The sequence below is a fragment of the Arachis duranensis genome, chromosome 2 (genome assembly GCF_000817695.3).
Source record: "Arachis duranensis cultivar V14167 chromosome 2, aradu.V14167.gnm2.J7QH, whole genome shotgun sequence".
Lineage (NCBI taxonomy): Eukaryota > Viridiplantae > Streptophyta > Magnoliopsida > Fabales > Fabaceae > Arachis > Arachis duranensis.
In genome coordinates, this window is record NC_029773.3 from 5,352,911 (window position 1) to 5,368,295 (window position 15,385).

The 15,385-nt window shown below is 33.4% G+C and overlaps 1 long non-coding RNA gene across 4 annotated transcripts; it reads left to right on the forward strand.

Moving 5' to 3' along the window:
- Positions 1-7,683: 7,683 nt before the first annotated feature.
- Positions 7,684-13,191, forward strand: LOC127744759 (uncharacterized). 4 transcript variants are annotated; one of them, XR_008005792.1, is made up of 5 exons: positions 7,684-7,990; positions 8,594-8,788; positions 10,277-10,487; positions 11,012-11,093; positions 12,921-13,191. It is a non-coding gene; the product is annotated as an uncharacterized LOC127744759 (long non-coding RNA). The 4 variants fall into 4 exon arrangements; XR_008005789.1 differs by having other exon boundaries at positions 10,334-10,487; XR_008005791.1 differs by lacking the exon at positions 8,594-8,788 and adding an exon at positions 9,990-10,183 and having other exon boundaries at positions 10,334-10,487.
- The last annotated feature ends 2,194 nt before the right edge of the window (positions 13,192-15,385 follow it).

The following is a 15,385-nucleotide window of genomic DNA, read 5'->3' on the forward strand; positions in this document are numbered from 1 at the left end:
ATAGTATGCATATGATGAATGCCTGTCCCTAATGGTTGATGATATCATATGTTGGTTATAGAGCCAACCCGACAAGTCTTGGTAGCTAACCATTGGACTGTCTTTCTGTCGCGCATCCCCAACTCGAGTTATACTCATCATAAACTTGATCATAATCATGATCTATATCCATCACATTCACTGGTGAATATTTACGAGGGCGAGCTCATCCGGGGCTTTCACAGTGCCCGGCCACCCTTACGACATAGGGTCAAAAGAGCTTCGAGTCTCAACCTGGAGCACGTGGTGGCTAGCCACAGCTTCCTTCCAGGGAAACTCTCATCTCCAACAGTGGAAGTGCAACATTCACAATTCATTCAACATCATATATGCATTTACACTTAGCCATAATCATGGCTCCGCCATAACATGGCAATAATCTAGCCATCCGGCTCACGGTTAAATCCATAACCAGCCAATTCATTAACAATTACGACCCTTCGGCCCATGGCATAACAAGCACTTCTACCGCCATCCTCCGCATCTCGCATAATCATCTTTGATCCTCATTGATCATTCATTTTTCCCTTACTTCACTCGTAAGTTACCACATTCACTAGTCCTTCTTCTCATAACTAGGCATATTATAATGATTTAAGACATAAGTGGTGAGATCGGAGGCTTTAAAGTATGAAATTTGACTTTTAAAACTCAAAAATCAACTTTGGGATGAAAAACAGATCCACGCGCACGCGTACTCCATGCGCACGCGTGGATGGCCACAAAACTCATCGGCGCGTATGCGCCCTACACGCGAACGCGTGGATTGAAAAATAGTCAGCGACGCGTACGCGTGGGTGCTCTTGCACCCCAAGCACAAATCTGGCACAACTTTCGGAAAAATAGCTGGGCATTGGGTGCAGCGCATCGGCGCGCCCGCGCACACCAGGCGCATGCGTGGATGGCGCTTTCTAGAAGAACGGCGCGTATGCGCAAAGTGCGCCTACGCGCGGAGGGTTATTCTGCTAAAATTTTTTCTAAGTTAAATTCTGCAGAATTCACAGATTCAACCCCCAATCTTCCGACGGACATAACTTTCTCATTTTAAATCGTTTTTCGCCCGTTCTTCGAATGGCATGGACATCCCGGATCCAATTTCATTTCTAAATAAATTTGGCACAAAACAAGGATCCGTAGTCCAAGTTATGTCCCATCAAAGTATGCCCAAAACCATATTTTCATACAAAACCACAAAGTGCCATTTTCAAAACAAGTCAATTTTAACTCTTTTCAAAATCAATCAAAACATGCCAATTTCATCCCTTGTCTTTGAAATCAATTAAAACATATCAAAGTCAACATCAAGCCTCCTCAACTCACACATTGACACTTTACCATAATTCACAAAGCATCATCCCACTAATTTAACACTTCTCAATCAAATGGCTAAGGGACAACACATAAACATGTCATATATACTTTCTCATCCCAATTTCCAATAATACCATTTCTAATTAACCATCATTACACATACTCAATATCATATTCACCATCAACATGGTTTCACTCACAATTCAACCTTAATCAATCATCAAGCATATATCACAACATGCATATTTCTCATACATCATACCATCAAGGCATCAATAATCATCATCACATATATGACCACATCATATACATCAATCATTCAACAACACCAACAATTTAATGCCTATCTTAGGGCCTCTAGCCTAAGTATTTCCTACCACATTACATATTAGATACGGGAAACCGAGATCACACCTTAACCGATTTTCCAAGCTCAATCGAAGCACTTCCAAACCACTTTTTCTCAAGCTCTCAAGGCCTCAACACTTTCAAGAACATATTTTTCACCACCAAATCCATTTTCAAGCTTTTCAAAGTCACCAATCAAGCTCCAAAATTCACACAAACACAACTTAAGCCACAATCATCATACCCATACACAACATCTCAATACCCAAACATCATGGAACAATAAATTACACTAGGGTTGAGAATCTTACCATACTCAAGTTCTAAGGAGACAAGATTAACCTTCTCCTTCAAGAGAGGTGGATCCTATAACATCAAAGAGCCCAAAATCTCAACATTTTTGCTCATAAAACTCGAAATCAAAGCTGGAAATTTGAAGAGAAAAACGTGGCTTACCTCAAGATTGATTGTATGGGTTTTGTAGAGCTCTCCGCGGTGAACGCGTGGCCGCAAACGGTGCGGCAATCGGAGCTCTAGATCAAAAGTTATGGTGGTTTGAAGATTAATCAAGGGAGAGAACTTGAGAGTGTGTTCTTCCGTTCCCCTCCACCATTTCAGCGTGTGTGTGTATCTAATGAGGAGAGAGTGTGCTGAAAACTAGGGTTTTGGTTTAGTTTAGTTGGGCCAAGGGTTCACTTTGGGTCCGGTTGGCCCGATTTGACCCGTTCGGTCCAATCGTGGTCCGAATTCTATAGAATTGGTACTGAAATTCTCGTCTCAATCTCATCTATCATATTAAGCCATAAAAATAACATTTTTGGCTTTCTAGAATAAATTCTCATTTATGGGTTAATTAGCCGTTAATTAACCGGGTCTTACAAGTTTAGAGCGGTTGGTTTTTAAAATTGATGACGTATATACTTAGTGAGGTGGGCCAAAAGACAATGTGACAATTAGGTGTGGCAAAACGGGTCGAACCTGTTGAATTCGCTAAAAAAGACAGGCCATGTTAAGATTTGGAACCCGTCAAATTTAAAAAATTCATCAAATTCGTACCGACAAATTTGTGGGTTTTGGCAGGACAGGGTGGGATGGTCCGCCGAGCCCAAAAATTTTAATTTTGCTTTTTTTATTCAATAAAAGAGTGATTACTACTACAAAATTAATAATTATATAATTTTCAAATACTTTTTTTTATTTTTTGTTTTTATTCTTCTTTTAGTTATTAACTTTATTTATTTTATTTTACAATTTCGTATATATGCTCAAATTATATAACTTATTTTTTAAAATAAAGATAGTTCTATTGATAAATATTATTTTGAACAATTTTATTGAAATTAAAAATAAAAAATAGTAAAAAATTATAATATTTGACTAATTTTTATTTGTATTTAATTTTTTAATTATTATTTTTTGGTTAATTTCAATTAATTTTATTTTTAAAAAAGAACAAAGAATCAAGCGGACTAATCCGTCGACCCACCAATTCTCCATAAAGTGAGACGGACTAATATTTTGAATCTACTTTAATGGTCTATTCTATTTATGGTGCAAATCTATGTGGGGTGGAACAGGCCGTCCCGCTTTACCACCCCTAATGACAATTATTGGAGGCTAAATTTAAAAAAAAAAAGTTGAAAATTTTCTTTTAAAATTTTAATAATATCAAGATTTAATATACTTCACACGAGAAATTTAAATTCATCAATAATTGAAAAAAATAGTGGGTAAACAAAATGAAAGTAGTAAAGTCTTGTGGTGCTGATCCATGTCTCCCTAATATGTAATAAACATATTATATATTATTGTCTAAAAGTGGTGTTCACGGTGGGACTTCACCTATACGGTTAGTATTTGCTACTAGAGTTAGTTGTTCATGAATTATGTGAAGTCACTGAGTGGAGTAAGGCTACGTTAATATTGATTAGATCCAAATATGTCATGATGAAAATTTTGGAATGGTGTGTATTTCGTGTGATTATACACAGGGCTCTTAACAAGGCTTTAATTTGATTTTCCAAAAATGTATTATAAGTAGATGTTCATGAGAAGTCACATGATCATCAAAATAAATTAGATGTGCAAGCGTGGCAATAATGTACGACATGTAGTCTTATATATTCTACTAGTGATAGTATCATGCACTAAAGAGTAGAGATATCCTAGTAAGAGTTATTGTAGTTCTAGTGTTGAATGAAAGAACTCTTAGGTAGCGTTTGGTGGAGAGACAAAGACGAAAAGACTGAGACTGAGAGACAGAGATTAAGAGACAGTGATTGAAATAAATCTCAGTATTCTGTTTGGTGCAAAATGGGAGACAGGAATTAAAACAAGAATGAAACTCTAATTTAATTTGCACAAAGGGTAAACTTGGAATTAATTAATTGAAATAAAAGTATTTTAGGTATAAAATGTTATTAAAGTTTTAGTCTCCATCTCTAAAAATTTCAGTCCCATGTGTCCCTACTTTTTGGAGATACTGAAATACTGAAATTTTAGAGACAGAGACAGAAATTTTAGTATCAGTCTCTGAACTAACAAACACGATACTGAATCTCAGTCTCTGTCTCAGTACCTCAAAACAAACGCTGCCTTATTGATTTTAATTTGGTGTTAAGATTTTGTATTAAGTGTGGTTTTTTAGTTGTTATTTTCTTTAGATTAGTAGTGATATTTTATTATTGATCGTTATCCTTGATGACAATGCGAAAAAAAATCATTACTGAGGATTAGACATTGTTTATGTCTTTTCTCCTCATCACTTTAGATCGAATTTGTGACCCAACAATTAAAAAAAAGATGAAGGCTGTTCTACCAAGTGCGATTAAATTGTGTAACAACAATTTGAACCACCATAATAGCACTCCAAAATCACTATAATCTATTGGCCGTGGCCAGTATAGTGATATATCAAATTTCTTTAAAAAAAAATCAAATTAGCACAATTGTAATTTTTAATGAACAATTTTGAACATTAATTAACCCATGTATTAACATGCATCTTTAGTTTATTATTATTCTCTCTATTATATTTCTAAAAATAATTGTTTAATGTAAAAAGTATGTATCTTCAAAAAGTAATAAATCTTGTTAATAAGAGCACTTAAAACTATATGAAGATACATAATTATTTGTAAATAATTGTATGCAATTAGTATTTATTCATTGTCACAATTAAATTAAAATTCTTACAACAGAAATAACTAGTACTATTTTGATATTAAAATTAAATAATTATTTTAAAATATCAATAACAAAATTATTTTAAGATAGATATTGTAAAGAAAAGGAATATTTCCTTAAAAATTACAGTGTATTCAAGCAAGTCTTCGATGGAGTGAGTAGGTGATGAGTTAATAGTAAAAAAGTATTTCCACGTTAGGACTTTGGTTTAATTACCATGTTTTAAACAAGCATTGGTAATATATTTATGAAAACTTTAAATTATAAGTTATTGGTTTAAAAAACTAGGTTATTAATATATTTAGTATATAAAAATAATTAAAAATTACTATTAAAATTTTAATAAATACTCTCAAAATACTCCTCATTATAAGGCATTAGTCCGAAACTCTTTTGAAAGTTTACAATTTAAATTATTTTATGTCAAGAATAAAATGTGATAACAAATTATTAATTAAAGCGGGTAAGAATTCTCCTAAGTTCTATGTAATTGTAACTTATTGCGATATTATAAAAGGCAGATTCAGAATAAAGATGATTCGATAATTATATAAGTATCGTTAAAATTAAAATTATATTTTTAGTCACGTTTGATAATTATATTATTTTAAAATAAAATATTTTTATTCGAAAAATAAAAAAATGAGACAAATATGATGTAAAGGAAATCAAAATATCTCAAACTTTACCGGAACAAGAAATAAAGAATCAATATCATTTTGTAAAAGTACAAACATGTCTTGACAACATACAGGAAATAAATAATTGGTATGTTATTATTAAAGCAAAATAAATTGTTTGAAAAAATGGAAATAGGAATCTACATTCTAGACATGGAAATATATGAACATCAACGTACTAGGGCCTAGCTAGATGGTAAATAATAATTGGAGAAATAAATATCCACGTAGCACAAACTACAAACAGCCAAACATGACAGTATTTTTGCAAAAGTTAGTTGTACCTGTGTTTGAAAATTGTCGAGATTAAATCTTCTTAATTATTAAGTATGACAAGTTTTATAGGCTCAAAAATTTGGATATGATCCTAAAAATAGTTGAATTTTATAAAATGATATGATAAGCTTTTTGTATGAATATATAAAGGATGGAAAATAAATAAGCAATTTTATTAAAGAGATAATTATTAATTTTTTTTCTTTGAAGAAAAATAATAAATGGCGATTCTCAAAATAAAAAACGGCACCATTTTTTGGTAGAAAATCAATTGCATTGCTAATTGAATTTTAGTGGAGTTTATATATATCTCATTAGTTTAATTTAAAAATAATAATAGAAACTAGTTTTCCAGTCAAATTACTCAAACATGCATGCGCCCATTAATCAAACAACCTATTATTTATTATTTATGGACTTTCAATTTCGTTTTCTAGTCATCACTTTTGTAAAAGTGTAGACTAGTCTAGAAAGTACCATATATATTTAAAAGATGAGTGTTATTAAGGGTCAGCAATTTATGTGATTTATAATCATCAAATAATTATCAATGATGTTTTTAATGATATAAGATTTTATCTAATAATATAAAATTATTTATTTTTTTAATGATTATATACTAATCAAAATTTAATAAAATTACTAGTTCTTTAAACTTTTCCTCTTTAATTTCCAATGTCACAACTCACAAGCTAACATCCGATTATGACACCATTTTTGTTTGACATACAACCACATTATTTTTTAACAGGATGACAAGGAATTTGGTTCTCACACTATTTCCTAATCTTAATATGACAGATTAAGAATTAATCAGAATTTTATTTAAATATTTGTTATTTGTCAATAAATTATTATATATATAAAATAAAATTTAAATATCCAATACTTATTTAAGCGTGGACTAATAAACTAATTATTAGGATTACCCAACTTAATAAAAGATGATGTTAGATATATATAGTACATAAATTATATCATTTTTACTTGAAATAAATTATAAGATGATTTGCAAATTAATTAATAAGTTTTTCGGTACAGTAATTCACAAAGATATATTTAATCGGAGAATTTGTATTGAACTTCAAATTCAGTTGAATTGACCATAAAATATAAAAAATATTTAAAAATGATCTGAATAACATGTTCATATATTATTTTCAGATAGTTTACTTTAGCTTTTATTTTGAACTAAAATTTAGTTTAGTGATCATTAGTTTTATAATAGTAAGAATTTTGATTTAGCTCTTAAAAATAATTTAAATTACGACTTTGAATCAGTCGATCAATTCTAAAAAAAATTCCAATAGATCGAACGATTTTACGATTTAAATCTTGCTTAAATTTTATGTTTTATGTGTTTAGTTTACTCTTGTTAGAGAAAAAGCTGGTTTAGATGTTAGTTACACTACAAGAAAAAGCGTATTTTTCGACACAAAAAATCGACGGCTATCTCTGCCGTCGATAATTTTCGACGGCTTGCTGTCGATATTTAAAAAAAAAGAAATTTTAAAATAAAATAATAAAATCGACGGCCTTGTCGTCGATTTTTTATGCTTTATTAAAACTTTTTTAAATATCGTCATATTATAGACGAACCAGGGGAAAATACTTCTATTTTAAAATCGACGGAAATATCGTCTATTTTTTATATTTAAAATATCGACAACCTTTTCGTCGATAAATTTAAATGATCTAGATTGTTTTTTAAAATCGAATAAATGGTATGGATTTAATGTATAAAATAAACGCAAAAATTGTTGCTTTTTTGCAAATTAAAATCGACATCTTTACCGTCGATTTTTATTGCTAAAAACATCAGCCCCTCGACCACTTTCCGCCTCCAAGTTCAGAAACACCATTTTACCCTAAAATTCCTCATCAACCCTCATTTTACCCCAAATTCACCAACCTTCATTCTCCGCTGCCGGCGTCACGGTTGCGCCGCCGTCACTCCGCTTGCTCGCGCCGCCGCCGTGCTCTATTGCTGTCGTGCCGCTGTCGCTCCCCACTGTCGCTCATCTTGCTCGCGCCGCCTGTCGCTCCGCTGCTGCCGCGCCGTCGTTGCTCCTTCTCTCTGTTGCTGCCGTCGCTCTTCCTACCTTGGTCCTTCTCCGCTCTCTCTCAATCAAGCTCACAAGAAGAACCAGGTATCGTTGTCTGACTGTTACTGAACTCTTCCCAAAGCGAAATTCAGTTTCATTTAGAAATCTCCTATTTCAGGTGTAAACTTGACCTAATTGTAATATCATGTTCTCTAAATTTGAAGAGAATATATAATATATGTTGCGAAATCGATAATTTAGGTTAGGTCAAGAGAGACCATAGCTTTTGCATCTCCTGAAGTATTGAGTCCTTTACTATTGAGCCTGAAATCAATAATTTGGATCAGCGAAGGTTTCAAATGCAGAGTTGTTAGTTAGAAAACATGGAACTCTTGTTTCTAGTTGCTGTAGAGTTGTACCCTACGACTCTACTTATTTGCTGCAGAGTTGGATAACAGAATGAAGAAGAAGAAGAGAAGTGTGTTCTGCTGCTACTAACTCTCACTCTATGGCTCTTTGAACACATTCATCACTAATTCACTATTCAACTTGACTACTATTTTTCTAAGTTTAGGGCAATCAATTTTTATTCTAGTCTAGTCTAGTCTTTATCATTTAAATTTGGAGGAAGAGATTACTCATTATTGTTAGTTAAGTTTTTACTCATTCAGACTGACTTCTTAATAATATAAATTATATATCTAATAGGATCGGATAAAGTTAGAGGATGGTCAAGTTAAGTTGCAATCCCGATTAGAACAAGAAGAAGAAGCTAAAGCTGCTTTGTTAGGAAGAATTCAACGGCTGACTAAACTGATTTTGGTCTCCACAAAAGCATCACATTCAACCAGATTTCCTAACAGGCCTGGTCCTCGTAGAAGACATTCCTTCGGAGAAGAGGAGGTATTTCTAGTTTTTGGGTGGAAAATACTTCTATTTTAAAATCGACGGAAATATCGTCTATTTTTATATTTAAAATATCGACAACCTTTCCGTCGATAAATTTGAACGATCTAGATTACTTTCTAAAATCGAATAAATAGTATGGATTTAATGTATAAAATAGACGCAAAAATCGTTGCTTTTTTGCAAATTAAAATCGACATATTTACCGTCGATTTTTATTGCTAAAAACATCAGCCCCTCGACCACTTTCCGCCTCCAAGTTCAGAAACACCATTTTACCCCAAAATTCCTCATCAACCCTCATTTTACCCCAAATTCACCAACCTTCATTCTCCGCTGCCGGCGTCACAGTTGTGCCGCTGTCACTCCGCTTGCTCGCGCCGCCGCCGTGCTCTATTGCTGTCGTGCCGCTGTCGCTCCCCACTGTCGCTCCTCTTGCTCGCGCCGCCTGTCGCTCCGCTGCTGCCGCGCCGTCGTTGCTCCTTCTCTCTGTTGCTGCCGTCGCTCTTCCTACCTTGGTCCTTCTCCGCTCTCTCTCAATCAAGCTCACAAGAAGAACCAGGTATCGTTGTCTGACTGTTACTGAACTCTTCCCAAAGCGAAATTCAGTTTCATTTAGAAATCTCCTATTTCAGGTGTAAACTTGACCTAATTGTAATATCATGTTCTCTAAATTTGAAGAGAATATATAATATATGTTGCGAAATCGATAATTTAGGTTAGGTCAAGAGAGACCATAGCTTTTGCATCTCCTGAAGTATTGAGTCCTTTACTATTGAGCCTGAAATCAATAATTTGGATCAGCGAAGGTTTCAAATGCAGAGTTGTTAGTTAGAAAACATGGAACTCTTGTTTCTAGTTGCTGTAGAGTTGTACCCTACGACTCTACTTATTTGCTGCAGAGTTGGATAACAGAATAAAGAAGAAGAAGAGAAGTGTGTTCTGCTGCTACTAACTCTCACTCTATGGCTCTTTGAACACATTCATCACTAATTCACTATTCAACTTGACTACTATTTTTCTAAGTTTAGGGCAATCAATTTTTATTCTAGTCTAGTCTAGTCTTTATCATTTAAATTTGGAGGAAGAGATTACTCATTATTGTTAGTTAAGTTTTTATCAACAACCAAAGCTATTTGAAAGGTTAAGAAATACATTCAGACTGACTTCTTAATAATATAAATTATATATCTAATAGGATCGGATAAAGTTAGAGGATGGTCAAGTTAAGTTGCAATCCCGATTAGAACAAGAAGAAGAAGCTAAAGCTGCTTTGTTAGGAAGAATTCAACGGCTGACTAAACTGATTTTGGTCTCCACAAAAGCATCACATTCAACCAGATTTCCTAACAGGCCTGGTCTCGTAGAAGACATTCCTTTGGAGAAGAGGAGGTATTTCTAGTTTTTGGGTTATCCTTGTTGTTTATCATATGCAATAACACCAGGATCTTATACTCCGTTTACATATTTTCTCAACTTATAAAGACAGGGCAACTCTTTCCATGTTCCCTACATGTTTTTAATCATCAACTATGTTTATAGCTGGCATACTTCCATACAAGAGGCGGGATTTAATCTTGAATGAGGAAAATATTGATATGTTAATCTGGAGGGAAATGTTGAAACAACTGTTGATTCTTTGAAGGATGAAAAAAAGACAGAGAAACATGGACTACTAAACTGGTTGAAGTTACGTGTAAGTTGCCCATCGTTGTTTGCTGATAGCTTACATCTTCTTGAAAACTGTTCATTCATCCTTGAATTCTTTAACATGGACTACTAAATTGTTTATTTTTTAACATGGACTACTAATCTGTTCATTCATCCTCAAAACTCTTTCCAAACAAACCCCAGAATATCAAACTTTACATACCTTGAATTCGCAGATCCATAAAGGTACAAAATTTGTGTGTTTCATTGTTCTTTATATATAAGACTTAAATTAGGAAAACTATTCAGCTTCACATAGTTGAATCTTGGAAGCTTCAATTGCTCTTTTTCCTTTCTGGTAATACTGGAAGAAGATATCGGTATAATTTTCTCTTTCTATTTCCATTTGAATGCTATATAGTGATTTAGAATCCATTTGTGAAGTTTGTTGAGAGTTCTTGATTGTTAAGTTCCTTGGTATGATGTTTCCAGTGACTCTCTATTGCTTTTTTTTATCCATCGTTGATTTTATTGTTTATGTGAATAACTCTTGATTTGGGTGGCTTTCAGTTTTAGATATGGAGATTGAGAGAAGTGGAGAAAACAAAATTCTTGGACTGAGATTCACTTCAAGTCACAAGCGTTCAAAGAGGTATACCTTCTGTTTCATATGCTTCAATTTTTTAGCTTCTATTATTTCAAAGAGGTAACTCTTTTTCTTTTTCACTTAGTTTGTTTACCCCTTTTAGCTCTCATCTTACACTACTTTACCACTTTAATTTAATTTCTCATGCTCTCTGCAATTGCTTCATATGAACTAAAAAAAAAAGAAAGGAAAAAGACAATCTTAATTTATGTGGAATAATAATGAAAGATTCAATAATTAAAGTAGGAATCAAAGCAAAGAAAGAAAAGAGAAGTTCTCTCATGATTCATATAATGTATGGCATATATCCTTGGAAATAGAAAAACATAAAAACAAAATGCATTTTATAATCAACAACAATGAATGTGCAGGCTTGAAAATAATTAGAGATGAAACAAAGGTATATAATCGTTCAGCTAGGATAGAGGAATGGTAGTTACTACTGATGAGAGCATCTTTTGCTTTTTTACATGTTTCTCAGACTTTTTTCATTGATTCAAAGAGTAGCATATATAAACAGTGATATAGTGTTAGTGTGTTACATAGACTTCTGTATATCATCATCAATAATATACATAGCAAAATTAATTTAATATATGTTACACTCAAGAAGATGCCTGATGAGTGGAGAAAGAGCACCTTGGTACCTATCTACAAGAATAAGGAGGATATACAAAGTTGCAGAAATTATAGAGGGATTAAGCTTATGAGTCATACTATGAAGTTATGGGAAAGGGTGATAGAACGGAGGTTGAGAAAAGAGACACAAGTAACAGAGAACCAATTTGGATTTATGCCAGGCAGATCTACCACTGAAGCGATATACCTATTAAGAAGGATGATGGAGAGGTATCGTAGTAATAAAAGGGATCTACACATGGTGTTTATTGATTTGGAAAAAGCGTATGATAGGGTACCAAGGGAGGTCTTATGGAAGGTTTTAGAAAAGAGGAGAGTAAGGATCGCATATATTCGGGCAATTAAAGACATGTATGATGGGGCCACAACTAGTGTGAAGACTCAAGGTAGTGTGACAGAGGAATTTCCTATTGGTATAGGATTACACCAGGGATCATCCTTAAGTCCATACCTTTTCACATTAGTCTTGGAATATATGGAATGTAAGTTCAGTCTGAGAAGGGAAAACTCCAATATAGAGGTGAAAATTGGAGAGAACACCCTACGAAAAGTTAAAAGTTTTAAGTATCTTGGGTGCATCATACAGGATAATGGAGAGATTGAACATGATGTAAATCATAGGATCCAAGCAGGTTGGTCAAAATGGCGGAGTGCATCTGGTTTTATATGCGACAAAAAAGTGCCTTTAAAACTTAAAGGTAAATTCTATCGCACCGCTATAAGACCGGCTATGCTGTATGGTACGGAGTGTTGGGCGGCTAAAGGGGAGCACAAACATAAGCTGAGTGTGGCAGAGATGAAGATGTTGAGATGGATGAGTGGTCATACGCGATTGGATAAAATAAGGAATGAAGATATAAGGGAGAGAGTTGGAGTAGCACCTATTGTGGAAAAGATGGTTGAATCGCGTCTCAGGTGGTTTGGACATGTGAGAAGAAGACCGATAGAACATCCAGTCAGGAGGGTGGATGAGATGGAAGATGGACAAAGGGCGAAAGGCAGAGGAAGACCTAAGAAGACCATCCATGAGGTGGTCAAACGAGATCTACATGTAAACGGTCTCTCTGTAGACATGATACATGACAGAGCACAATGGCGTCGTTTGATTCATGTAGCCGACCCCACTTAGTGGGACAAGGCTTTGTTGTTGTTGTACTGAGTATTTGGAACTGAATGAATCTGTCATTGCATTAGTGAAGCATTTTATGGAAAGCAAGAAGCCAGTTACATCCATCTGCCGTGGCCAACAGATTTTAGCTGCTGAAGATGTGCTCAAGGTACTCTTAGATCATGTTTGATATATTTCACATTTGTTTCTCAACGACCACTGAAGTTGAGCTGTGTAAGCGAAACGTGTGTAGTGTCTACATTGATTTTATTCTCAAATTAGCATGATGTAAACTGTTCACATTAATTTGTTGACGCTTTAAACACAACTAAATTTGGGAAGATATACTTTTTGCAACTTGTGTGTGCTTAATGGCATGTATATTGATTTTTAGCAATTCACAAATGGCACAGTTTGGTCGATTTTTATATTTAAATGTTTATTTGTCTTGTTATTTAATATTCTGTATAAATTGTATTTCTATATTTAAAAGTTTATTTGCATTAATTGTTTACTATTTTTTAAATTAAAAAATAATTAAAAAATATAGCTATTAAAATCGACGACTGTGTTGTCGCTTTTTAAATTTAATATAACAATTAAATCGACGGCCACTCTGTCGATTTTATTGAATTAAATATCGACAAAAACGCCGTCGATTTTATATAATAATATCGACGGCAAGATTGTCAATTTTATTAAATCAAATATCGACACAAATAACGTCGATCGCTGTCCATTTTGCCGTTGATTTTTAATATTATCGACGACTTAGCCGTCGATTTGGCCGTCAATTTTAACGATGTTTCTTGTAGTGTTAATGTTACGAGTAGTTAGAACATAAATGAAAAGCTAACTAACTTTCTATTATAAGTAACCTCAAAGTCCAAAAATATAGTTTAGTTAACCTAAATTCTTGACTAGAAACATACATGTCACTGAGCTCTTTGATAAGATTATCAAAATCAGTTTTAGAGCTTCAAAGTTCCAATTAGCATAATATCATCTAACAGAAGAATTAGCACATTTTACAAATAAAGAATGATAAGATTTTGTACTTTCAAATCCGAGTGATTTTAATGTTTTAGCTAGAGTTTGAAACCAGGCCCCTAGTATCTATTTCAAACCATAAATTGCTTTATTCAATTTGCACACCAAATTTGAATTTGTAGAAATAAAATCTTCGGTTGGTGCATATAGACATTCATCCAATTTGTCATTGAAAAACGAATTATCAAATTCCAACTGCCTTGTCACCCAATCATTTTTTTTGTTGTTCATAGTATTCTTTAACCCGATAAGCAAGAACTACTCTGTCGCGGATCGGAACTCTATTTAAGAGTTTATTGATGGCCAATGGATTGCTGCATGCACAAGGTGGGATTTGAATTCTCGACACTTGATTAAGCGGACGAGTGAGATGACCACTCGACCAGCCCAAATTAATTTTATCACCCAATCATTTGTTAGAACCAGAGAAAAGATAATTCTCAAAGCGGTAGGCATAATAACCGGACTATAAACCTGTTCAAAATCCTCTCTTTTAATTTGGTGGAAGTCTTTAACAACCAAGCGCATTTTGTAGCACAAAACATCACCATTAGAACTTTTTTTAATGGCATACATTCATTAATGAAAAGATAAATGTGATTAATTTTAAATTTTTTAAAAATTAATTTGATTAAAAAATCATTTAAAAATAAATTTGACAAATAATCTATTTTTCAAAAATAAATTTGACCATTAATCTTATTAAATAATGTAAAAATTACAAATTTTCAAAACATAAATAAAGCAAGAGCAAAAGAGAAAAAAGAAAAAGAAAACATAAATAAAAAACAGTCTAGCTATTAGGGGTGTTCGCGGTGCGGTTTGGTTCGGTTTTTGAGAGAAAAGCCATCCGATCCGATCGTCTAATTAAACTGCGGTTCGGTTTGGTTCGGTTTTTTTATCAAGGCTATCCGAACCAAACCAAACCAATTAAAATCGGTTTGGTTCGGTTCGGTTTGTTCGGTTTTTTCAATCAATTCAGAAAAAAAATACTACCATACTATTTCACAAAGTCATAACATTGAAATCAACAAACACAAATATACAATAGCTAACAAAGTACTGATCTAATAAAATTTAAGCAATAAGCAATAATGTATACATTCGTTCACATTATGGAAGAAGAAAAATGAAACAAATATGGATGTTAATGGGTGAAAAGTTGCTAAAAATCATCAACGCAAGATCAGCAAAAGAAGCATGAAACTCTGCTTTTAATTAGAAGTGGAGGATATGGATAAGCAAAGAGCAAGAGGAAAGTGGTCAAGGCAGCCCAAAAAGCTATTCCTGCAACAAAAGTAGGAAGGTGAGAAATGTGTTGGAGCAATTCAACTGCAAAGAATATAAATCAAACTCTTCTTCACTATTTTGTTGTGCAATAGTTTCATGATGAGAAGATGCTTAGATAAGGACACATATATCATATATACGATTTTACTAATGCAACTATAATTTTCAACAAAAGGAAAGTCACTGATTCAAAGATCCCAATCTTATCAAG